This window comes from Gavia stellata, unplaced genomic scaffold (assembly GCF_030936135.1).
Source record: "Gavia stellata isolate bGavSte3 unplaced genomic scaffold, bGavSte3.hap2 HAP2_SCAFFOLD_59, whole genome shotgun sequence".
Lineage (NCBI taxonomy): Eukaryota > Metazoa > Chordata > Aves > Gaviiformes > Gaviidae > Gavia > Gavia stellata.
Window position 1 is genome coordinate 598,375 of NW_026776859.1, and position 12,941 is coordinate 611,315.

The window sequence follows — 12,941 nt, forward strand, 5'->3', positions numbered from 1 at the left end:
TGCAGCTGGTGTCTGGGGTCTCTTGGGACCACTTCTTTGCACAGGTGCCAGGCCAACAAAGGTGATCTTTGCCTGAATCTGGTCCTTGCGAAAGAGGCAGTGCTGATGAGGGATGTGAAAACCAGTGTGAGCCTGGGCTGCAGTGACCGTGAAATAGTGGGGGAAGTTTTTAGCCTCTTCAAGGGACTGTTAGTGCTAGGAGCATGGGCAGCAGAGCTCAGTACAGCTGGTCTTTCAGGAAAGCATCTTCAAAGCACAAGGCATGTCCAGACCGCTAAGCAGGAAAACAACCAGACATTTCAGGAGAGCGGCTTGGCTAAAGAAGGAACTCATTAAGAAGTTCCATAGAAAAAAGGAAGCATTCTGGAGGTGGATGCAAGGAGTCAGGGATTAATTTAGAAATAGGGATGGGTAGTGTGGACCTTTGAAGAGGTTCGAGGGCATCAGGAGCAGCTGATAATTCTTCAAGAAAGAGTTTTAGAAAAAAACAAAGAGAACGTGTGGCCACTGCTGAATTTAGTAAGAGGAGGTGTAGACAGCTCTGAGATACTCTATATCCTCTTTGCCTTAGTCTTCCCCAGCAAGGTCTCCCAAGCCTTTGCGCCTTGAGGCAGGACTCCGGAGGAAAAGAACCAGCAGTGGATGTGGATCAAGTCAGGGGTCACTTGAGCAAGCGCAATCCTTTCTGGTCACTGGGGCTGGAGGGGCGGCATCCCAGGGAGCTGAGCGAGCTGGCCTTTGTCACAGGGAGAAAACTCTCCATCACCTCTGAAAGGTCATGGAGACTGGGGAACATCCTGATGACTGGCAGCACCTTTGTACATTGTACGCACCTTTCAAAAATGCCCAAGGGATGAGCAGGGGAACAGAAGGCTGTGCCCCCGAGGACGTCCACTCGCGTCCCCTTTCTGGGTGTCTGAAAGGAAGGTGACGGGATTTACCCAGGGAGATTGTGCCTGGCCAGCCTCTTTGCTCTTTCTGAAGAAAGGAGAGGATTGCTGCACGGGGGAGAGCAGTGGTTGTCTTCTACCTGGAGGTCAGCAAGGCTTTCGCCATCATCCCCCACAATATTTGATGTTAGGATATTATGGTCTGCATGGGGGGATAGATAGATGGGTAAAAACGAGCTGGACAGGTGGGCTCAAGGTTACGTGGTCAATGCGTGGTTCTCTGCCTGCAGGCATCTAGCTAGCAGGGTCCTGCTGGGGTCTACCCGGCAACCTGCCCTGTTTAACGTCTTTTTGATGACCTGGAGGAGCTGAGAGAGGGATTATTCATAACATTTGTAGCAGAGACCACATTGAGGAGACCAGACACTACACTGGAGGGCAGGGTGGCCATCCCAAGGGACACAGACAGGCTGGAGGGATGGACCAGTAGGAACCTCATGGGGTGACAGTGATGTGGGCAAGCAGGGGTGGTGGATAAAATCTTCAAAGGAAGAGGCAGAGGCATCGGGCAGTGTAGGACAGCCTGTGGTGGGGATGGCCCCGTTGCTGGGGCTGGCACCTCCCAACAGAACTGAAATCCTTGTCCTTTCGACTATGGCCGCTGTCTCTTCCACCGAGGTCCCCAAGAGGACACCAGGTCCCTACAGCTCCAGCGCTTTCTTGCCTCTGCACCCACCCACTCACTCCATAGAGCCTCAGAGGAGTCCTCCTGCTGTCCTGCACTTGGCATCATATGCCCCCACATCTCACTGCCCCCAGCAGCAGCCCTGAGCATGCCATGAGGGAACAGATCCCCATTCCTAGGGGGTCAGGGCTTGAACATCCTGCTTGATCACAGAATAACAGAATCACTAAGGTTGGAAAAGACCTGTAAGAACAGCAGGTCCAACCATCAACCCAACACCACATGCCCACTAAACCATGTCCCGCAGTGCCACATCTACTCCTTCCTTGATGAAATGCATGAAGGCCTTTCACAGTTGCCTCCACATTTGATTTTCCACCTGTAACCAGTGCCTCTGAGGTCCTGCTTCAGCAGCCCCCAGGGATCGTCCCTTTTCTGGTCATTCCCTCCATGGCCTCTTCAGCGATGGCCCTCGCTGGGGCCCACTAACACCCTCAGAAACCTGGAGGCTGTGTGCTGACTTTTGCTTCTCCAGAGCCTTGTTCAACCTTCCTGCAGTATCTGCAGTTCAGGAACTTGGCACCAGAGGGCTCCTTAACATGCAAAACTCACTAACAAGCCAAGGCTCTTGTCGTGGTTTAAGCCCAGCTGGCAACTAAGCACCACACAGCCGCTCACTCACTCCCCCCAGGTGGGGTGGGGGAGAGAACCAGAAGAGTAAAAGTGAGAAAACTCGTGGGCTGAGATAAAAACAGTTTAATAGGTAGAGCAAAAGAACACTGCGCGGAGAAGCAAAGCGAAAGAAGGAATTAATTCACCCCTTCCCGTCGGCAGGCAGGTGTTCAGCTATCTGCAGGGAAGCAGGGCTCTATCACGCGTAGCGGTTGCTCGGGAAGACAAACGCCATTACTCCGAATGTCCCCCCCTTCCTTCTTCCTCCCCCGGCTTTATATACTGAGCATGATGTCATATGGTATGGAATATCCCTTTGGTCAGTTGGGGTCAGCTGTCCCGGCTGTGTCCCCTCCCAACTTCCCGTGCACCCCCAGCCCACTCGCTGGTGGGGTGGGGTGAGGAGCAGAAAAGGCCTTGGTGCTGTGTGAGCCCTGCTCAGCAGTAACTAAAACATTCCTGCTTTACCAACATTGTTTCCAGCCCAAATCCAAAACACAGCCCCATACAATCCAAAACACAGCCCCATACTAGCTGCTATGAAGAAAGTTAACCCCATCCCAGCCAAAACCAGCACATTCTCCACCCCTTATTCCATACCATTTACATCATGCTCAGGTCTCACACCATCCAAAACGTTCTCATTCCCTATCATCGCCCTTCCCATCCTTTGATATAGTACACAGATATCCTTCCCTTAGTCTATGGACCACCCCGGTGAAATATTTGTAAAATGTCCATAAATGTCCATTGAGTTCATGTAGTCCATAACTTTGGGCTCCATCTGTTATGGTGGTCACTCAGGAGAGAAGAGGTGTTGTATTGCATGGAGTTATTGGGCACCACAGCCAGCTCAGGTCGGGTCACTGCTGCACTTGCACTGCTTCTTGTAAGGCTTGTCCTCCATTGGTTCAGGTGGTTCCTGCTATAGTAATTCCTGTAACATATAACTCAAATCATGGATTAGTTTCACCCAGAATTAAATTACCTTGAGGTACACACTGGACTTCCCCATTCTTCTGCATTACCCACCAAGTGCACCCAGGTCCTTGAGCAAAAACAACCCCCGAATAGGTTTACCTTTTCCTGAGGAAGGAATAACCCAGACTGTTTTTCCCAGCAAGTTCCTTATATGTACTACGGGAATCTTATCTCCTTCCACAGTGCGCAGGGGTTTTGATTGGGCAGGGCCAGGTCGACTGGCAGAGCCTCTAGTGTTAACTAGCCAAGTGGCTTCTGCTAAATGTGTATCCCAATGCTTAAATGTCCCAGCACCCATTGCTTTCAGTGTAGTTTTTAATATTGCGTTGTATCGTTCAATTTTCCCGGAGGCTGGTGCATGGTAGGGGATGTGATACACCCAGTCAATGCCATGCTCCTTGGCCCAGGTGTTAATGAGGTTGTTTCGGAAATGAGTCCCGTTGTCTGATTCAATTCTTTCAGGGGTGCCGTGTCGCCATAAAATTTGCTTTTCAAGGCCCAAGATAGTGTTCCGGGCAGTGGCATGGGTCACGGGGTATGTTTCCATCCATCCGGTAGTTGCTTCCACCATTGTAAGCACATGCTGCTTCCCGTGGCGGGTTCGTGGTAGTGTGATATAATCAACCTGCCAGGCTTCCCCGTATTGATATTTCAGCCATCGTCCTCTATACCAAAAAGGCTTCAGCCGCTTAGCTTGTTTGATTATGGCACGTTTCACATTCATGGATAACCTGTGCAATGGCATCAATAGTCAAGTCCACTCCTCGATCACGAGCCCATTTGTATGTTGCATCCCTTCCTAAATGTCCTGATGTGTCATGGGCCCATCGAGCTATAAATAGCTCACCCTTATGTTCCCAATCCAGATCCACCTGAGCCACTTCAATTCTAGCAGCTTGGTCCACCCGCTCATTGTTTCGATGTTCTTCAGTGGCACGACTCTTGAGTATGTGAGCATCTACGTGACGTACTTTTACAACCAGGTTCTCTACCCGAGCAGCAATATCTTGCCATAATTCAGCAGCCCAGATGGGCTTACCTCTGCGCTGCCAGTTGCTCTGCTTCCATTGCTGTAGCCACCCCCACAGGGCATTTGCCACCGTCCATGAGTCTGTATAGAGATAAAGTACTGGCCATTTCCCTCGTTCAGCAATATCTAAAGCCAGCTGAATGGCTTTCACCTCTGCAAACTGACTTGATTCACCTTGTCCTTCAGCAGTTTCTGCAACTTGTCGCGTAGGACTCCACACAGCAGCTTTCCACCTTCGATGTTTTCCCACAATACGACAGGATCCATCTGTAAACAGGGCATATTGCTTCTCAGTCTCTGATAATTCATTATACAGAGGGGCCTCTTCAGCACGAGTCACCTCCTCTGGTGACACTCCGAAGTTTCGGCCCTCTGGCCAGTCCATGATCACTTCCAGGATTCCCGGGCGGTCGGGGTTTCCCATCCGAGCTCGTTGTGTTATCAGTGCAACCCAGTTACTCCATGTAGCATCAGTTGCGTGATGCGTAGAGGGGATCTTCCCTTTGAACATCCAGCCCAGCACAGGCAATCGAGGGGCCAAAAGGAGCTGTGCTTCAGTACCAACTACTTCCGAAGCAGCTCGAATTCCTTCATATGCTGCTAATATTTCTTTTTCAGTTGGAGTGTAACGGGCTTCAGATCCCCTATATCCCCGGCTCCAAAACCCTAGAGGCCGACCTCGAGTCTCCCCAGGTGCTTTCTGCCAGAGGCTCCAGGTGGGGCCGTTGTCCCCGGCTGAGGTGTAAAGTACATTTTTCACATCTTGTCCTGTCCGGACTGGCCCAAGCGCTACTGCACGAACTATCTCCTGTTTAATTTGTTCAAAGGCTTGCTGCTGTTCAGGGCCCCATTCAAAGTCGTTCTTCTTCCGGGTCACTCGATAGAGAGGGCTTACGATCAGACTATAACCTGGAATATGCATTCTCCAGAAACCCACAACACCTAAGAAAGCTTGTGTTTCCTTTTTGTTAGTTGGTGGAGACATGGCTGTTATTTTATTGATCACATCCATTGGGATATGACGACACCCATCCTGCCATTTTATTCCTAAAAACTGAATTTCCTGTGCAGGCCCTTTGACCTTACTTTGTTTTATAGCAAAACCAGCTTTCAGGAGAATCTGGATTATTCTTCTCCCCTTCTCAAACACTTCCTCCGCTGTGTTGCCCCACACAATGATGTCATCAATATACTGCAGGTGTTCGGGAGCTTCGCCTTGTTCCAGTGCACTCTGTATCAACCCATGACAAATGGTAGGACTATGTTTCCACCCCTGGGGCAGTCGATTCCAGGTGTACTGGATACCCCTCCATGTGAAAGCAAACTGTGGCCTGCACTCTGCTGCCAGAGGGATCGAGAAGAACGCATTGGCGATATCTACTGTTGCATACCATTTGGCAGCCTTTGACTCCAGTTCATACTGAAGTTCTAGCATGTCTGGTACGGCAGCACTCAGCGGTGGTGTGACTTCATTCAGGCCTCGATGGTCCACTGTTAACCGCCACTCTCCGTTAGATTTTTGCACGGGCCATATGGGACTATTAAAGGGTGAATGAGTCTTACTGATCACTCCTTGACTTTCCAGTTGACGGATCAAGTTGTGGATGGGAACCAGTGAGTCTCGATTGGTGCGATATTGTCGCCGGTGCACTGTCATGGTAGCAATTGGCACCTGCTGTTCTTTAACTTGCAGCAACCCCACCACAGAAGGATCCTCTGAGAGACCAGGCAAGCTAGACAGCTGTTTAATTTCCTCCGTGCTCAAAGCAGCTATACCAAAAGCCCATCGATACCCTTTTGGGTCTCTGAAGTACCCTCTCCTGAGATAGTCTATGCCAAGGATGCATGGAGCCTCTGGACCAGTCACAATAGGGTGCTTTTGCCACTCATTAACAGTTAGGCTTACTTCAGCCTCCAACACAGACAGTTCTTGGGATCCCCCTGTCACTCCAGAAATACAGATGGATTCCGCCCCCTTGTAATCTGATGGAATTAGAGTACACTGCACCGGTGTCCACTAGAGCTTTATACTCCTGTGGGGCTGATGTGCCAGGCCATCGAATCCACACAGTCCAGTAAACTCGGTTGTCCCTTTCCTCCGCCTGGCCGAAGGCAGGGCCCCTCTACTCCTGGTCTGAGTCTTCATTACTTGGTTTTTGTACGTGCATAACAGAAGTCCCTTCATCAGGATCAAAAGTACCGTCAGCCCTTCTACTCTGTCCAACAGACACTGGAGCAGTCATTTTTCTGGACGGATGCTTTTTAGCTGTTGTTTTTCCTTGCAATTCCTGCACCCGAGCTTCTAGGCTCCAGGTAGGTTGACCATCCCACTTCCTCATGTCCTCCCCCTGGTCACGCAGGAAGAACCACAGGGTTGCACGTGGTGTGCGCCACCGGTACCCTTTCGCCTGAACAGGGAAAAGCTGACCCTTAATAGCCGAGGCTCTGGTTGGAGTGGATGAGGAAAACCTACCCTTCTCAGCTTGCTCAAACATGTTTTGAGTCAGTCTGTGTCTGTCCACAGCCGAGACACAAGCACACATGGAGGGAGCAAGGTTATCTTCGTATTCTCGGAGTTGCCTGGCCAGTTCATCTATAGTTGGTGCCTCAACGTCTGTCCAGTTCATTATCGCCAGGGTGTGGGTGTAAGACGTTGCTGCATTTCGTACAAACTTGCGCCACATGGACCGTGTGCATTGGATTTCATCCGGGTCTTTGCATGCCTGGTCATTATAGATTACCTCCAACACAGCTAATTCCCTTAGATACTGGATGGCCCCCCTCGATGTTGGTCCATTTCCTTCGAGAGTTTGCGAGTTCTTCCTTGAAGGGATACCTGTCCTTCACACTTGATAGGAGTCGCTGCCAAAGACTGAGGACTCCTGCCTTTTTTCCAATACCTTTGTCAATGGCCTTGTCCTTAGCAAGGGATCCCAGCTGCCGGGCTTCTTTACCCTCCAATTCCTGACTACTGGCCCCAATATCCCAGCATCGAAGTAACCAGCTGAGAATTAGCTCCCCTGGTTGACGGCTGAAATCTTTTCGCATATCTCGTAGCTCACTTGGGGATAGGGAGCGGGTGGTTTCCGTTTCATTGATTATCTCAGCCTCTTCGTCCTGTTCTTGTGGCTGCTCTGCTGCAGAAGAGGCTGCCTCTTCTGATTCTTTTTCCCTCTTAGGAGAAGCTTCTTCATCCCTTACTAAACGAGCTGATTTCCGCTTCCACTGTTTCTTTTTAGTTATAGGGGCGACGGATACAGTGCCTGATTTATTTCCCCTCTCTTCTCCCTCAGGGTGCTGCATAGTATCAAGCAGTGTTTGGTAGATGCTGGCCAGGGCCCAGCACAACGCGGTAAGTTGTGCCTCTCTGGAGTAGCCATGGCATTTTTTTTCAAACATTCTACCACTTCATCAGGATCCTGTAGTTGTTCAGGGGTGAAAGTCCAGATCATTGGAGGTGAGAAGTTCTCTAGATACCTGCCCATATTCTCCCACATGCCGTGCCACCCATGACCATACTCTCGTGGAACTTGGGTCATATTCCTAAATTGCTTGTTGACCTTAGAGAAAACTGAAGCAATATGTCTAAGGAATATCAATAGAAGTATTTTAACTGCCCAAGGATGTTCAAGGTACTGACAGGTCATTGTCATGAGGGAGACAACATCACAGAAGAAGGAAGCAAGGGTGCTGTTCTGTATTTCCTCCACAAAAAAACTCTCAGAAGGAGTATAATTGTGAAGTATCTCCACGAGATGGTACCTAAAATACAGTAATGGCTTCAGCGCAGAGACCAAACACCAGATTACCCAGCTCAAGGTCAACGTTTTAAAAACAAATCTTCCAGGCAAAATGTCACTAATTACTGCAGAGCACAGCATACTGAAAAAGCGCAGGCCAATCTTTAACAGGTACAGCAAAAAGAAGATCATGGTGCAAATTAAACAGACTAAAGTTGACCTATAACTTTTAAAGGATAGAAGTTCTGTTGAATCTGTTATTATCTCGAACCCTTCGAGCCCCACGTTGGGCGCCAAAAAGGACTGTCGTGGTTTAAGCCCAGCTGGCAACTAAGCACCACACAGCCGCTCACTCACTCCCCCCAGGTGGGGTGGGGGAGAGAACCAGAAGAGTAAAAGTGAGAAAACTCGTGGGCTGAGATAAAAACAGTTTAATAGGTAGAGCAAAAGAACACCGCGCGGAGAAGCAAAGCAAAAGAAGGAATTCATTCACCACTTCCCGTCGGCAGGCAGGTGTTCAGCTATCTGCAGGGAAGCAGGGCTCTATCACGCGTAGCGGTTGCTCGGGAAGACAAACGCCATTACTCCGAATGTCCCCACCTTCCTTCTTCCTCCCCCGGCTTTATATACTGAGCATGATGTCATATGGTCTGGAATATCCCTTTGGTCAGTTGGGGTCAGCTGTCCCGGCTGTGTCCCCTCCCAACTTCCCGTGCACCCCCAGCCCACTCGCTGGTGGGGTGGGGTGAGGAGCAGAAAAGGCCTTGGTGCTGTGTGAGCCCTGCTCAGCAGTAACTAAAACATTCCTGCTTTACCAACATTGTTTCCAGCCCAAATCCAAAACACAGCCCCATACAATCCAAAACACAGCCCCATACTAGCTGCTATGAAGAAAGTTAACCCCATCCCAGCCAAAGCCAGCACAGCTCTGCACATAACTTTCCCTAATTCCTCAGTCCTTATGGGGTTCATTTGAGAGGTTTGCGGAGTGTAGTCAAAATGAAAAGTTTTCGATACTCAATATCAGTAAGAAACAATTTCTTCTCTTTCCAATTTTTCTTTTTCTGCTTATTCATTAAGTGATGTCAGAAAACTCCAATTCTTATTGACACAGAACACCTCCTGATAGAGTCCTAATACCTATGGAAGTCAAGACCCTGTACGTCAGACACCCTATGGGCAGCCTTTGTCCCTCCCTCCAACCCCACCAGTTCTCTCATCAGCCACCTGGGACTCGCAGCACCTTTCTTCAAATTGGAGCTTTCTCCACTGCAGTCAGGAGCTGCATGTTTCAGCCCATGGACACCAACTCCCACTTGCTTTATTTGGAGAATGAGCTGCACGCAGACACAGAACAATCGTTCTTTATTCCAAAACCCAAAACCAAAAGAAGGCTTGGTTCAATAAAAAATAAAACACACTCCTCTGCTGTACATTAAGTCCACCTGACCTCCTGTGGAGTCCACTTTCCACAGTGGATGCCCTTAGGCCAATAAAAACATATGTGGGAAAGACCTTGGTGTAATAATTGGGTAGGAAGGCTTTGACACTTGTCTGTAAATTCTCATGATTTTTTTACAGGCCATGGCCATGGACCAGCAAGGTAATGACACTTTCTCTCCCTCTATGTAAACACAGATTTATACATCTTGTCCCTTTTGACTGGTAACATTTGGGTTTGCTCAAGTAGCTACTGATTTGGTTCCTATCCACTGATGGCTGTTTTCCTCTCGAGTCCTGCCTTGAGGCACCAAGGCCTGGGAGACCTTGCTGGTGATAAGAGCACATAAACTATCTCAGGTCTATTTAGACCGACTCTCACTAAATTTAGGGGTGATCCCATGTTATCTGTACTTCTTCCTTCACTGTCCCTGAAGTAGTAACAGCTCGTTATGGTGCCCTTGAATTCACTTGCAGGTTTCAACTGAGTTTTGCTATAGACCATTTCTGTGCTTGGAGGACGTTGTCCTTGAAGACCAGCTGTACGGAGCTCTGCTGCCCTTCAATGCTGCTGACCATGAGACCCCACTACAACTCCCCACAATAGGCCAAAGTCTGCCCCTCTAAGATCCGGCATCTGCAGTCCCTATTTTCCTTCCTCACTCTCCTCGGGAGCTGGGACCCCACTATTTCAGTGTCACGACAGAAAAGGCTTACGCTGACCTTCAGTTCACTGGACAGCTCTTCCTTGCTGGCAAGTGTCAGATCCAGGTTGGCATGACCCTTGTTGGCCCATCTGCCAGCGGTGCTAAGACGTTCTCCCAAGACACTCCAGAAGCTGCCTGGACTGTCTGCATGCTGCTGCGTTCCTCTTCCAGAAAATGGCAGGGTCATTCAAGTCCCCAGTGAGGACCAGGCTTCTACATGCCGAGACTTCCTTGGGGTGCTTAGAAAAGTCTATGCCAACTTCCCCACCGTGACTGTGGGTTCCTCGTCTCCCACCACGATGTCACCTTCACTGGCCCCTCCTCTGACCCTCACTCACAAGGGCTCACCCAACTTGTCCCTTGCCCCACAGAGGCGCTCCAGACATCCCAGCGACTTCTTCCCTCTGAGGGAACCCCACCCCAGGTCCTTCCAGCCTGTCTCTCCTGAACAGCCTCTGCCCATCCATTGCAGCACCCCAAGCTGTGTCACTTGTCCCCCCATGCCTTGGCCGTTATTCCATGGATGTCAAAAGCACAGGCTCCAGCTCGTCCTGGCTGTGCCATGGCTGAGGGCATCAGTGCGCATTTGGGCTGTAGCCCCTCCGGTGTAGCCCCAGGCCAAGCTCTGACTTGTCTTAGGGAAAGCTGGTACCAAGTGTCCAAGACCCCGTCTGTGCAAAGGCTTTGCTTCAGAGCAGAGATGTGCGGGAGTGGACCCCAGATGGAAACATCAAGCTGAAATGGGATGCCAAGAGAGTGAGCAAACCCTGCTGTGCCAAGGCCAGAGAGAAACAGGGCTGGGGAGTGCAGCGCAGAAGGAAAAGGGTTTTTTGTCAGTGGTGTCTGTGCTGCCCCTGAGGGCCTTTGCCAGAGGTGAAGCTGATCTCCAGGAATGCCAAGGTGCTGCTGACAGGCCCACTGGGAAAACTCTTCCTTGACTATATTATCCAGGGGGAGAGTAAGGGTTGGTGGAGAGAAAAACCAGCGGTTTGGAAGCGTAGGCACACGCGTGGCGACCCCGGTGCGATGAACTTCCTATTCCTGGACTGCCCTACATCGACTGGCTAGAGAAGGGACAGAGCTTGCCCCACGGCAGGGGTGGCAATCAGTCTCTTGCACAAAGGCACTGCATCTGTCTGCAAGGCTGTCTGGGTGGTCTGACACACACTCGCTCTGAATGGGGATGGCTTTCCTGTGTGGGGCTATTCCTGTCACTGCCAACCGCACGCAGCTGTGTGTGAGAGCTGTGGCATGTCGCGTAACATTACAGGCTTGAAATTGGAATTAAATAGAGTAACTGCCCTGAATTATCCCTATGTGGGGATGTTCTTGAAATCACGCTCGTTATAGTCAACGGAGATCTAGTAAAGCTGGCTCAAAACCTGGCTGATGACAGGTGTGTCAAGGTCCCCTTGGATGGAACCTCCAACAGTGCAACTCTTAAAGCATGTGTGCCAATGGTCGTCCTGAGTCATGCTGCTTCTAACAAGACCATAATTTCCCCAGTGGGGTCTGTTTTGCCCATGACAGCAATTGGTAAATTAAGTGGTCAATAAATGGCCCTCCTCGGGGTCATGGATAGAGGTGTTACACTGCAGAGGGCCCAGGAGAGTCCCCTCTGCTGCCCCACCATGCCCCAGTACGTCCCACTGGCCTCCAGGTAGGGTATGACCCCTTCACCACTGTGCTCTCAGCCTCATTCTCCACCTGGTGTTTTGCCCATCTGTTTGTCTAATCGTCCAGACTGTAAAGGCCTCCCTTGGGTACAAGAATACCGAGGGAGACCATGGCAAAAGTCTTGCTGCAGCTGAGGTAAATGCCATCCACTGGTCTCCCCTCATGCACAAATGCAGTTACTTCATCAGGAAGGCGATCAGGTTGGCGAGGCATGACTTACCCTTGGCAAGTCCATGCTGACTGCTTTTGGACGCATTCCCTGCGTTGCACTTTTGGCCCCTTTCAAAGACAGGAGCAACGTTGCCTTTCCTCACTCACAAGAGACCTCTACAAATACCATGACCCTTCCCAAGGGATATTCCAAAGAAATATTGATCTTCCCCTGTAACTTCATTACCGCTTTCCTGCCTGTGACATGGTGTCTTGAATTTCTCTAGTTTTTCATATATTTGCACCTGTCCAGGATACAGTGACCATTTCTAAAGTCATCTTTTCAGATGCAGACTGCCCAGACAAAGGCCTTTTCCATGATTCTCCAGTTTTCTCCTCCCCTTATTCTTTGTCCATCCAGATACCTCTCACCTATGCTGCTGCCTTGAGCTTCAGGGAGTTAAAAGCTTGCCTGTCTTTCAGTAGTCTAATTGTCTCTTTAGCCAACTCTTTAGTTACGTCCATCTCTGTCTTCTTGTACCTATCAAAAATATTTCTGATCAGATGATCCCTTGTAGAGAGGCAGCTTGTACTGAGCATATGGTTACAGAGTGTGTTTTACTGTTTATGAAAAGTCATCATGCTTTAATTTTCTTTCCTTACAAATAGGAAAGACTCTTCTGTGCCTGTGTGCAGCCAGTTCTCGAAGGAGAGCGGGTGGGAGATGGTGCCATGGAGCTGTAACCTCCAGCTGCAGACTTCAGCGGAGAAGTCTGATGCAAGGAACAGTGATGTAAGCCCCAGGAGGCCAAAGACAGAAATGGCGAGGTTGGGGAGGTGAGGAGCAAAGTTGTCCATGCAGTGTCAGACCCCAAGGGACTGCTTTTCCTGCCTGTCCAGACCTCCTGAGGAGACATCCTGGCTCAATAGCACTTGGAGAATGCTGCTATCACCCCTTCTCTAAACTGA